Source organism: Chiloscyllium plagiosum, chromosome 31 (assembly GCF_004010195.1).
Source record: "Chiloscyllium plagiosum isolate BGI_BamShark_2017 chromosome 31, ASM401019v2, whole genome shotgun sequence".
In the NCBI taxonomy this organism is placed as follows: domain Eukaryota; kingdom Metazoa; phylum Chordata; class Chondrichthyes; order Orectolobiformes; family Hemiscylliidae; genus Chiloscyllium; species Chiloscyllium plagiosum.
Window position 1 is genome coordinate 19,679,192 of NC_057740.1, and position 13,353 is coordinate 19,692,544.

A 13,353-nucleotide genomic window follows, 5' to 3' on the forward strand; every position below is an offset into this window, starting at 1 on the left:
TCTTGACTAGATTTTCCACATCCCTTGTCATCCAAGGTTCTCTCAACTTACCATCCCTTTCTTGCCTCAGTGGGACAAACCTGTCCAGCACTATCAGCAAGTGCTTCCTAAACAACCTCCACATTTCTGTAGTGTTCTTCCTTGAGGACATCTGTTCCCAATTTAGGTGCCCCAGTTCCTGTCTAATAGCATTGTAATTCTCCCTCCCTCAGTTAAACACTTTCCCATGCCATCTTCTCCTATCCGTCCCCATGAGTATGGTAAAAGTCAGGGAGTTGTGATGACTATCACTGAAATGCTCTCCCACCAAGAGATCTGACACATGGCATGGTTCGTTGTCAAGTACTAAATCCAATATGGCCTCCCCTCTAGTCGGCTTATCTACATTTTGTGTCAGGAATCCTTCCTGGACATACCTTACGAAAGCTGGTCCATCCAAACTATTTGAACTAAGTAGGTTCCAATCAATATTAGGGAGTTAAAGCCACTCATGACAACAATCCTGTTATCCCTGCACCTTTCCAAAATCTGCCTCCCAAACTGCTCCTTCGTGTCTCTATTGCTATTGTGGGGGCCGTTAGAAAACTCACAATAAAGTGACTGCTCCTTTACTGTTTCTGACTTGCACCCATACTGACTCTGTAGACAAACCCTCCTTGACAATCACCCTTTCTGCAGCTGTGATGCTATCCCTGATTAGCAATGCCACTCCCCCACCTCTTTCACCTTCCCACCTATTCCTTTTGAAACATCTAAACCCTGGAACATACAAGAACCATTCCTATCCCTGTGATAGCCAAGTCTCCATAATGGCCACAATATCACAGTTCCAAGTACTGATCCATGCTATGAGTTCATCACCCTATTTCTGATACTTATTGCATTAAAATAGATACACTTCGACCCATCACACTGACTGCACCTTTGCCCTATCAAGGGCCTATTCTTCCTCACAGACTCTCTGCACATTGTATCTGGCTGTTCACTACCTAATTCATCATCTGATCTGTAACTCAGGTTATCACCCCCTGCCAACCTAGTTTAAATCCTCCCAAAAAGCCCTAGCAAACCTCCTGCTCAGGATATTAGTGCCCCTCCAGTTCAGGTGCAACCTGTCCTTCTTGTACAGGTACCACCTTCCCCAGAAGGTATCCCAATGATCCACGTATCTGAAGCTCTCCCTCCTACACCAGCCCTGCAGCCATGTGTTCATCTGCACTCGCTCTCTATTCCTAGCCATTATAGCATGTGGCTCTGGTAGCAATCTTGTGATTACTACTCTGCTTGTCCTGCATTCTGGCTTCCAATCTAACTCCCAATACTCTCTTTCCAGGTTCTCATCCTTTTCCCTACCTCTGTCATTGGTGCCAATGTGTACCATGACTTCTGGCTGATCTCCCTCCCCCTTAAGAATCCTGTAGACTCGATCTGAGACATCCTTGACCCTGGCACCTGGGAGGCAACATGCCATCCGGGTGTCTCACTCACGACCACAGAATCTCCCATCTGTTCCTCTCATGATTGAATCTCCTAGGATTAAAGGAAGGTCATGTTAGAAAATATTCATCAAAATTTTTAGGAGGTAACCAGGAGTGTTGATGAGGGTAATGCATTTGATGTGGTCTACATGTGCTTTAGCAAGGGTTTTAGAGTCAAAGAGGTCTACTGCATGGAAAAATTACCTTCAACCTCTCGACTGTGCACTGATCAAAAACAACCACCTGACACTCTAATCTCATTTTCTGGCTCTTGGTCTTAATCTTATATACCTTGGAATCACAAGTGTACATCTAAACACTTCTTGAATGTTATGAGGCTTTTGATAAGATCCCTTGTGGCAGGCTGGTCAAGAAAGTAAGACTCAATGGGATCAAAGGCAAAGTGACATAATGGAACTAACATTGGCTGAGAGTCAAAAAGCTGAGGATAATGGTAGAGGAATGTGTCTACGACTAGAAGTCTGGTTCTGGCAGGGTTCCACAGGTTTCAGTGATGGGGTCCTTGCTGTTGGTGGTGTTCACTAATGAGATGGACTTAAATGTCGGGTATATGATCAAGACATTTGTGAATAATATGAAAATTAGGGTGGCACGGTGGCTCAGTGGTTAGCACTGCATCCTCTCAGTACCAGTGACCAGGGTTCGATCCCAGCCTTGGGCAATTGTCAGTGTGGAGTTTGCACATTCTCCCAGTGTCAGCATGGGTTTCCTCTGGGTGCTCCAGTTTCCTCCTACAATCCAAAAGATGTGCAAGACAGGTGAATTGGCCATGCTAAATTGCCATAGTGTTAGGTGCATTAGGGGTAAATATAGGGAAGGGCAATGGGACTGGGTAGTTACTCTTCAGAGGGTCAGTGTGGACTTGTTGGCCAAAGGGCCTGTTTCCACACTGTAGCTTATCTAAGATCTAGTTGGGCAGTAAATAATGAGAAGGATAGGTGTCAACGGCAAGAGGATATCAATAGACTGATCAGTTGGGCAGAGTAGTGCTGAATAGAATTCAACAGAAAAGTGTGAGGTAATGTAGTTGGGGAGGGCTAACAAGGTATGGGATTACACTATGGTATCACTTTGGAAAGTACTGAAGATCAAAGGGACCTTGGCATATCCACAGTTCCCTGAAGGTAGCAAGGCATTTAGATAAAGTAGTTAAGAAGAGCAGAATGATTTACCCAGTAGTACTAGCTGAAGCTTAGAATATAAGAGCAAGGTGTTTACACTGTAACTGTACAGAACACTGATTAGGCCACAACTGGAGTACTGCAAAACATTCTGGTCACTGCATCATAGGAAGGATGTGGCTGCTCTAGAGAGGGCACAGAGGCAAATTACCAGGATGCTGCTTGGGCTGAAGAACCTGAGCTATAAGGAAGGATTGGATAGGCTGAATATGTTCCTAAGAGAGAAGTACTGAAAGAGTCATATAAAATTATGAGGGACATAGATAGAGTGGATAGGAAGGAACCTCCTTCATGAGTAGAGGAGTCAGCTGCAGGTTTAAGTTAAAACATAGAAGTTTAACAGGGGAAGTGAGGAAAAAGCTTTCATCCAGAGGGAGGCAGGAGTCGGGATGTCACTGCCAATAAAGGGTGGTTGAATCAAAAATTCTTGAAACATTCAAGCAGCATTTGCATGCCACAGTCTCCAGAGCTATGGACCAAGTGCTGGAAAATGGGGATTAGTGTATTCAGACCTTTGTTGACCAGCACTAACAAGATAGGCCAAATGGCTCCTTCTTTGCTGTAATCATTTATAATTTATGAGATATTCATAATTGCAACTGGACAAATGTCACAGTAAATGGAGGCTGGCATTCCAAACTACCAACCTCACCATCACCTGTACCCATTTCTACTTCAGGTCTGGTGCTCCCACCTGTTCAGAATGGAAAGATGATCTCTGCCAAGTCAAAGAGTTTCCTGACATAATCTTCCTACCTGCTCTACAAATATCCAATCAATAAACACTTTTCCAAACTACTTGGAACCAAACACAGACATTGTCTGACAAATGAGAAAGGATATTTGGGCTTTAATATTTGGACATAAGGTATAGCCATATCTCTACTTTCAAACAAATTCCAACGCTATCCATTTCAGTTGTTGCAACTGGAAGTGAACTGTTATAAGAAGTCTACAATTCAAAAAGTATGCCAAATCAGTGTCTAAAAATATTGCATAATAGCAAAAAAGAGAGGAATTAAGAAGTTATATCCTCCTATATAAAGTATATACTGACAATGCAGATCATTCAAATAATAAGGCAGTATTCAATTAATAGACATTACTGTGACCAGGAGATGACAAGGAAACTGTTCTCCTCAGCAATGCACCAATTTATTTTCTATTTAGCGTTTTAGCGGGATTTATGCTTATCATAGGTACTGCCTCCTAAATTTGCATCTTTACAAATGTACCTGGGGGTTTCTACTTGAGTATGCTGGGATCAAGAATGTGGTACTGAAAAAGCACAGCAGGTCAGGCAGCATCTGAGGAGCAGGAGAATCAACATTTAAGGCAAAAGCCCTTCATCAGCTTCAGGCTGTTGCCCAAAGCGTCGATTCTCCTGCTCCTCAGATGCTGCCTGACCTGCTGTGCTTTTCTAGCACCACACCCTTGACTCTAATCTCCAGCATCTGCAGTGCTCACTTTTGCCTAATTGAGTATGCTGACCTACACTTCAGACTTTATTACTTTCAGGCCCTGCACCTCTTCAGAGGTCAAATGACACATGCACATGACAGAGCCATGTATTTCCTGTATTTTTGCTTTCACTTTGTTTATTTTTCTTCTGTCTCTTTTTGACATGATTTAAAAATTGAAAAGATATATAATTGATACAGTTCTTCCCACGTTAAACATCTTTAGTCTACGTACATGGTTCATAGAAATGTGATGACCAGTGGTTTAAAGTTTAACAATTTCAGTAGGAGTTGTGATGCACAAAGGCTGGGGTTTTTCCACACTGTGACGATATTGTGAACCATACCCCATACTCAGAAAGAGGGCCATGCTCCCATTGGCTATCTATTTCATTTCCAAAATTGGAACGGTATATAAGGAGCATAGAACTCAGTTTTACAAAAGACCATAGATTAAGCTCTTCATTAGACAACCTAAAGATATTTTTAACTGGAAAATCAAAAAACTAGCATCAAGCTAAGCACATAGTCTATTATTGTAGCTCTCTCAGTGACATTTTACAAACTTGTCAGAACACATTGGAAAAATTCAGCAAAATTCTGTTAAAAATGACAATTAGTATATTCTAATAGTGAGACAAATTTAATTGATAAAGTCTTTTCTATCTTCTGCAACAGATAATTTTTTTTCAAATGATTACAATAGCGTGACATGGCCTGCGTTTAGATTTATTTCTATTTCACTATTTCAAGGGACTATTACATTTTATATATGAGTAAATGTTGGGAAATATGTGCATTTGAAAAGAATTGAGTTTATAATTCATAAATCCTGATTCACTAAGAATATTGGTTTTCAGTGGAGGACAAATGTAAAAATTTGTATCCCTTATGTGTACAGGTCTCATTTCAATGTCTAACATCATCAATGTTGCTTTCATATGTGGCCCTACCAACACTGCCATGCTGACCCAAATAAACTGGGAGCGTGAGTGTTGAGCATGCCAGAGATTTTTGAGAGCATCTTCTGTTGTTTAGGCTGCACATAAAAGTACATTTTGCCAAAATGTTTTGCAGCTTGTTTTGTTTCTCCAATGATGTTTTTCTGTGCTGTATTTAGATGTAAAATGGAAAATTTCTGCAGCAACATAAGAGGGAAAGTGCAACTCCAATTCTGACATATTCCATAGTATTCATTGAGAGATCTGAATGAGACAGCGTCTGCTGGTGCAAATATGTCATCTGCAAAGTACCAGCGCCCACTACCCATCCTACAGCTTAAAACCTAGCAGAACCAAGAAAACTTGTTTATTATTCAGCATCACTGCACTTGCAATAACTGAGCTCTGCCTTCTGCTGCAGTTTGATAGAAGATAGCTTCAAGTATTGAGAGACCTCCCCGCTTTTGAGGTCAAGGTTACCACCACATTAAGGTTTTATATCTTCAACTACTTTGGTTGACTTCTACAAATTATGCAGTTCATTCTTGCTTCAAAGAAGAAACTTTATCAAATGTAGAAATATAAAAGCCATTTGGCCACCAAGAAAAGCAAATGCATTTAAGGTTACAGGGAAAACAGAAAATTTACGATTAGTCTATAATATGTTGGTGTGAAATTGCTTGAGTTTATATTTAGCGATAATATGACTACGCACTGAAACTTTTCAGCTGATCAGAGCCATACGTTTGTAAGGATCGGTCTTGCCTGACAAATATGATTGGACTTTCTAAAGATATTAAGGGAGTCAAGGTAAGAGTGAGGATATCTCCAACATGATGTGGAGAATTGGTCACAGAAGACATGGGTGACACTGCATTGGGGAATAGGATTCAACATTAGCTCAAGCTATTACTTGGTGTTCTCTGCTATAGGCCTTTACAGTCAGGTGAGAAGTCCACAGCATCCGAGGAGCAGTAAAATCGATGTTTCGGCTGTATTCCTGATGAAGGGCTTTTGCCTGAAACGTCGATTTTACTGCTCCTCGGATGCTGCCTGAACTGCTGTGCTTTTCCAGCACCACTAATCCAGAATCTGGTTTCCAGCATCTGCAGTCATTATTTTTACCCTGAGAAGTCCATAGTCTGCATTAAGCCAGAACTCTCACGTCTGAACATGAAACACTCAGAGGATACATATCATGTGTGTCAGAGTGTCACATAATTTCCTTTTACCCTTCAACTAAACAAAGCCATCCAAGTTGGTGGGAAGGCATTCATGGTCAGGCTTAGTGTCACAACCTAGTAAATGAATCATAGACACATTGCAATAGATGATGAGTATATGACAGCTGAGGTCCTTGACAATAAGAGAGCTGCTGAAAATCAGGCCCGAAGCTGATGGTGTGACCCTGGGAACAGACCCAAGAACCTTACTGAAGATGTAAGGAACTTCTGACAGAGATGATAGAAACTATACACAGCCTTGAATGAATTGTGGAGGAGTCCATCCAAACCGTGAGTTCTTTTGCAGCTCTGGCAAGTGAGTGCATGGTTTCTTCCATGGTGACTAACAATAAATATAAATGATAATGATACTTTGCTGCTCTATGAGAGAAAGTGAGGGCTGCAGATGCTGGAGATCAGAGCTGAAAATGTGTTGCTGGACGGTTGGAGGAAAAGCGCCTCATCTTCTGCCTGGGAACCCTCCAACCACAAGGGATGAACTCAGACTTCTCCAGTTTCCTCATTTCCTCTCCCCCCACCTTGACTCAGTCAAAACCCTCGAACGTTCCTTGGATGCTGCCTGACCTGCTGCGCTTTTCCAGCAACACATTTTCAACTTTGCTGCTCTACCCAGGGCCTGAACACAATTGGCTAGGCAAGAGGGACAAGAAGCACCTTGACCTCCCTTCAGGTTTCACTTCTCTTTCTGAGGTCAGGGAGGTGCCTTTGTAAACCAAGAGGGAGGAGCAATCTACCTCTGTGGCCATCAGCTCCGGGCTGTCCAAGAGTTGTTGATTTCAAGTCCCAACAACATAATTATGCATTGATGTACTTGAATAAAGTGCTTATATAACAACCAGTGATCTAGAATGATTGGACATAGGTCTCAACTTTATGGTGGAGAGATCAGCTTGCTGAGGGCCTCCCATACAGGTATAAGTGGCCCCTAGCCAGCCTCATCTGCTGGCAGCACTGGGATCAATGGTGGAACCGAAGAAAGGGCAGAGCATGAGATTACAGCCAGTCAGCTGCTGCTTTCCTTCCCTATTATTTTAAGGTCAAAAATGCCACAGATGAATTGAAACTCTTGCCTCTTAAAAAGAAAGTGATGTGATATCATTGCCTAGATTTTGTAAATTGAACAAAAGTCCAGGAAATGCAGTACATTTCCACATTGCAGTATTGCACTTTGATGCACACTGGCACCTCTCATTGCAAGGCTACTGGAGGGTCACTGCACACAGGGGCAGGCACACAGACTGCATCCTGGATTGCTCGCTGCATCTCCGAGCTCTCACTCATCTTGAATCTACTTTGATGCACACAGCATCTCTGCCTTGTCTTGCCCTTTTAGAGCTGACACATAGCCAGGCATTTTGTCATGTTTGTCAGCAGTCACCAGCCAAGGGGATGGACATGTTGCTGCACACCACCAAGCTATGTCACTTTGACACCTGCACCATGTACTAGCAGCTGATTCAGTAGAGTCATTGAGTCATACAGCATAGAAACAGACCCTTTGGTTCAACTCATCCACACCAACCACACATGCCAATTGGACCTAGTCCCATTTGCCAGCATTTGGCCCATATCCCTTGTAATCCTAACTAATCATATACCCATCTAGATGCCTTTTAAATGTTGTAATTGTACCAGCATCCACCCCTTCCTCTAGCAGCTTGATCTGTACACAAACCACCCTCTGCATGAAAAAGTTTCCCCTCAGGTCCTCATTTAAATATTTCCTGTCTCACCTTAAACTTATGACCTCGAGTTTTGGACTACCCCACTCTGGGAAAAGGATCTTGACGATTGACCCTTTCTATGCCTCTCATGATTTTATAAACTTCTACAAGGTCACCCTTCAGACTCCGTACTTCAGGGAAAGAAGCCCCCAGACTATTCAGCATCACCCAACAGCTCAAACCCTCCAGTCCCAGCAACATCCTTATAAATCTTTTCTCAAGTTTAATAACATCCATCCTGTAGAAGGGTAACCAGAATTCGACATAATATTCTAAAAGTGGCCTCGTTAATGTCCTGTACAGCCACAACATGACATCCCAACTCGTATACTCAATGTTCTGACCAATGAAGGCAACTGTGCCAAATGCCTTCTTCACCATTCTGTCTGCCTGTGACTTCACTTTCAAGGAATTATACACCTGCACCCCAATGTCTCTTTGTTTAGCAAAATTCCCTAGGGCCTTACCATTAACTGCCTAAGTCCTGCCCTGCTATGCCTTGCCAAAATGCAACACCTCACATTTGTCTAAATTAAACTACATCTGCCACTCCTTGGTCCATTGGCCAATCTGATCAAGGTCCCCACTACACCACCTACCTTGGTGCCATCTGCAAACTTACTAACCATGCCTCCGACATTCACATCAAAATCATTTATATAAATGATAGAAAGCAGTGGACCCAGCACTGATCCTTATGAATAGATCTCTCATATATTAGAGTTGATCTTTCTCTGCACCTTCTCTGTGGCTGTAACATGAGATACCGCTTTCAATTCTATTTTATGTAAGGTATGATTTGTCTGCCAAACAATATTTTTCACTAGACCTCAGTACAGGTGGCAATAATAAAACAAATCAAGTAATACATCAAATGGAATCAAAAAGTCTGGTTCAGTCTGCAGTCGCCATAGTGACCACCAGGTCCAGGAGTCATCCACTGATCTCTAGTTTGCCAAGAAAAAGCGTGAGAGCTGGCTCTCACTACAGCCTGGGAGCTGGCAGCTATAAACCATTCATCACTTGAAACAAACATGGCTCAATATTAAGTTTACTGGAAGAGAATGTGTACTAACAGCATCCAGGCTTATTATGTAAATTTGTTTGGTGTCAAAGTAGAATACAGAAAGTGATCCAAATTGGAAAATTAGTCATTTGGATTTTGTATCCTGGGATGTGTGAAGTAAAGATTTAAAGTAATTTTTAAGCCTGGGAACACAAATTTATTTCAATCCCACAATATATTGAAAGTGTCCCAGGAAGATGCATTGCATGTGCTTCAAACAAATGACCATGCCTCGAATTCAGAGATGAGTCATACTCAGCCACATAAAGAGAGACACGCTGCAGTCAAAAGGTCCCTGGCATAGTAAGTCAAGAGCAGCTTTAACACCAGGGGTTTGGCAAGGTCAGGAGGGCACTTGGGCAGACAGGATCAGAACCCTGTCCTTGTGAGGTCAGGAGCTGAACTTTAGGTTCACTCACCATCCTTCTTGGCTTTTTTAGCTTTATTTTGGGCTGTTTCCTCTTCCACCACGAGAAAAGGAGGGACTAAGTAAGGTGGGTGGTACAGCTGCTACTGCTGGGCCAGGAGAGAGAAAAGTGGTGAGGAGCTCTGAGTGTGTGAATGAGTGAGTAGAAGGCACAGATGCCATGCAGGGGTAGCGAAAAGGAGAGAGAGAATGAGGGAAGATGTTCTATGTGAGAGTGGCAGTGCAAGAGGCTTAGTGGTAAATGGGTACAATAGCAGAGGGAGAGTGAGTGTGGCAGATCCCAGCAGTGTGGACATTCTTCCTATATTACTGGATATGGTACCAGATGGCTGAGATGACACTGATCCTTGGCAACCTCAGACCAAGCTGCCACTGTCTGGTGTCGTGGCCTCCACTCACAACCCAGAGGGTAGCGGATGATCTCCCTCTCAACCATGCCATCCAGGTTCATGTCAACAAATGAAGGCACCAATTTCCCATTCTCTGCCATGTTAAGGGCAAATGTCACAAACCGGGCTGGGCGCCCGAGATGGACAGCACTTGTTTTGGCGTGCGACAGCCTTTTAAATATAGCGCTGAGACTGCAGATACTGGTCTATGCTGGAATATCTCAGCAGTAGCAAGTTCTTCTGGCTGTGATGAGTGGTAGAATTGGGCTAGCACCAGTCAATTGAGGAGCCATGAGGCTAGAGTAGGTAGTTAAGAGGTGAGCTTAAAACAAACCACAAGAAAATTCACTCGGCTTTTTGGGGAGAAACCCTCCATTAAATTCGATGCAAATGATGCAAACTTTGGTAAGATCCGGCCCTAAGACTATTACCAGGATTGGGGCTAGTTCAGAACTACTCAAAGCAAATCCAATGATTCCAGAGAACATGGCCACCCACTGTTATACCACAGTAACAGCTTGGGGACATTGTTATCGGGCATATGATGAACAATGATACAAACATCAATTAGGCAGTGCTAACCTCTTTTTATGAAAGAGACAAGCACCTGAGGAGAAGTAAGAGGCAAAAGGTCTAATGAGAAAAGAGCTAGTGTAACTTTAAATATGCAGCAGGTCCAAAGCACACCGGCTCTTCAGTGTATGCAAGTTTGAAACAGTTAGAAATAGTGAAAAATATTGTAAAAGGTTTGGGAAGACTGCGCAAAGTCTCACTAAAGCCAGAAGGACAAAAATTCAAATCATAAACCCAGGATACAATGTTCGGTACACCTAAACTAAAATGTATTACCTTTAAGCAAAAATTATGGAGTGAGAAGCTAAAGAGGGTCTATATCATTGTCAGTAGCAATCAACTATGGTTTACCAATGAAAACAGAAAGTGCTGGAGAAACTCAGCAGATATCACAGTATTTGTGGAGATAGAAACAAAAATAATGTTTTGTGTCAGATATAACACTTCTTCAAAAACTGTGTTTTTAAAACTGCATCAAGTTATTGGGAAAAGATGCAAAAGAATCTTTTGGAAGAAGAATGAAAACAAAAAAGTGCTGGAGATCACGGGTCAGGCAGTATCCGTGGAAAGAAAGCAAGCTAACATATCAAATCGAGATGACCCTTCATCAGAGCTTTTGTGAGAAGGACATCCATTTAGAAAACAAATAAAACAGCAGTATGATTTGACTGGGGAGAGAAAAACAAAACATCAAAGGAAGGGAGTTTATTAAAAAATATCAATGACAGAAAATTAATTATTGTTGTGCAAACAAACATTTTCTTGATGACACAATGACAGATAAACAGCCTCTTTTTAAATGCAAAATTGCATGACTATCACTAAGAAGAAGTAACCAGGTGGAAACTTATCCATTTATTTAAATGGGGCACAAAACCACTAAAGGGAAATCAGTAAAAATTCACAGTCAACCCTCCATCTGAGGAGAAAATAAAAGTCCAGTGCTCATTTTAAAGCATTTTAAACAATTTTAAAAGCTTGAGTTTTTCTAACACAAATAGGAGGATAATTTGAAACATTCAGAATTTCATCAATGTTAGTTAATAGAAATTAAAGAAATGTTCTGAATAGGAAAATAAAAACACTTGAGTTAAAAATCTTCATTAAGCAACAAAACTTTTTAATGATAAATATTTATTAGCAATTCATCTTTATCTAGGGATTGTTTTTAAAAATTGCAAAATTTAAAATGTTTGCTGGCTTAGACATTTAAATCAATTTAAGTGATTATACATTTCAAACACTACATAAAAAAATTTTAAAGTCCTGCTATAGAGCTTACATATTATTTAAATAAGAAAAACAACAGCCGTTTAGTAGAATGACAATGGAAAAAGATATTACTCCTCTGAACAGATTTTAAATCACAATTCCTTCAGAGAGAGAATTAGACTTTATTGAAGAGACAATTCTTGCGATACAGAATTGCTTGAGGCTTAGAAGAAGCTCAGAGTGGACCAGACCAGAAATGTTAACTCTGATTTCTCTTCACAGATGCTACCAGACCTGCTGAGCTTTTCCAGCAATCTCTGTTTTTGTTTTTGATTTACAGCATGCTCAGTTCTTTCTATTTGTAAAAATAGCATGCTTGCTGGTGGGAATTTGTTTGCACTGGATTAAAGTAACACTTCCACTGGTGCACTAGGTTAAAATAACACAAGTGTACCAATAGAAGAAGAGGCCAATATTTGCAGAAGCCCAACCATAACAACATTTGCCCTTTTATCTCATATATATTTTAAATCCAAATATTTATTGAGTGTGATTCATTCATTCATAAAGGCAATAAGATCTCCCAATGAACATCCTCTAGGTCTGAGGTCTTCTATTTTTTTCAAGTAAATCTGTTAAACTAGTATTGTATACTCGAGAGAATGCAAGCATTATTTGTTCTGTTGTTTTAGTTTTGAAGAACCTTTCTAATTTAACTTGAGATCATTTTTTTCTACTTGATCCATCTCCTCCGTCTCCCTCTTTGTTCTCAATAAACAATCCAGCCCTATTCTAAATGCAGAGAACCATTTGAAAGCTGGCTTGAGTTTTGTAAACTGAGTTTTCACTATAAAAAAAGGCATCCCTTGTCAACTTGGAAGTCTTGAACCTTTCAACAAAATACTAGCCTCAATAAGAAAAATGATGATCAACTTGATTAACATATTTTAATCATGACTTGAAATCAAGTTTTAAAGTACCAATGACTAACACCAGCAAAGTAAAGTATGCTGAAACAGAGATGACTACATAACAAATCACGTCACTTGAAAGTCATTTATTGGTTATGAAACGACTTGGGGAAATTTCTGAGAAACACAGTGAGGTACCACGTAAATTAAAGTGAATATATTCACAATATTTATATGTATTTTTCAAATAAAAGTTTTATTTCCTTTGAAAGAAAGGTCAGCCATGACTTTTAACAAGAGCGTAGCTACTTTCTGAGAATACAAGGCACAGTTGATATAATGTATGTAAATATGCCAGTTTCAGTATATAATGCAATTCTATTGCTTAGAAGAAAATCATCACACCCATTACCACAAAATCAAGGCAATGTAAGAATGCTCACACCTTGAGTAAAGGCAGTGTGGTGTAAAGCTTTCAAGGGGAGGTGAGTCTGGATTCTTATACGTCATATTCTGTGATGATACTAGTCCTGTGAAGCCACACAACAGCCCACAAACTTCCATATAATCTGGACAGGTGAGTTCTTTGAGTTACATTGTCTGTGTAATGTGCAAAACAAAAGTGCACTTAAGCAATTGGGCTGTCCCCTTGAAGGCATATTGTTGATGCCATCCGCACCTTATGTTTAAATGCTAGTATTCAAACAGATGCAGCTAAAATTTTAT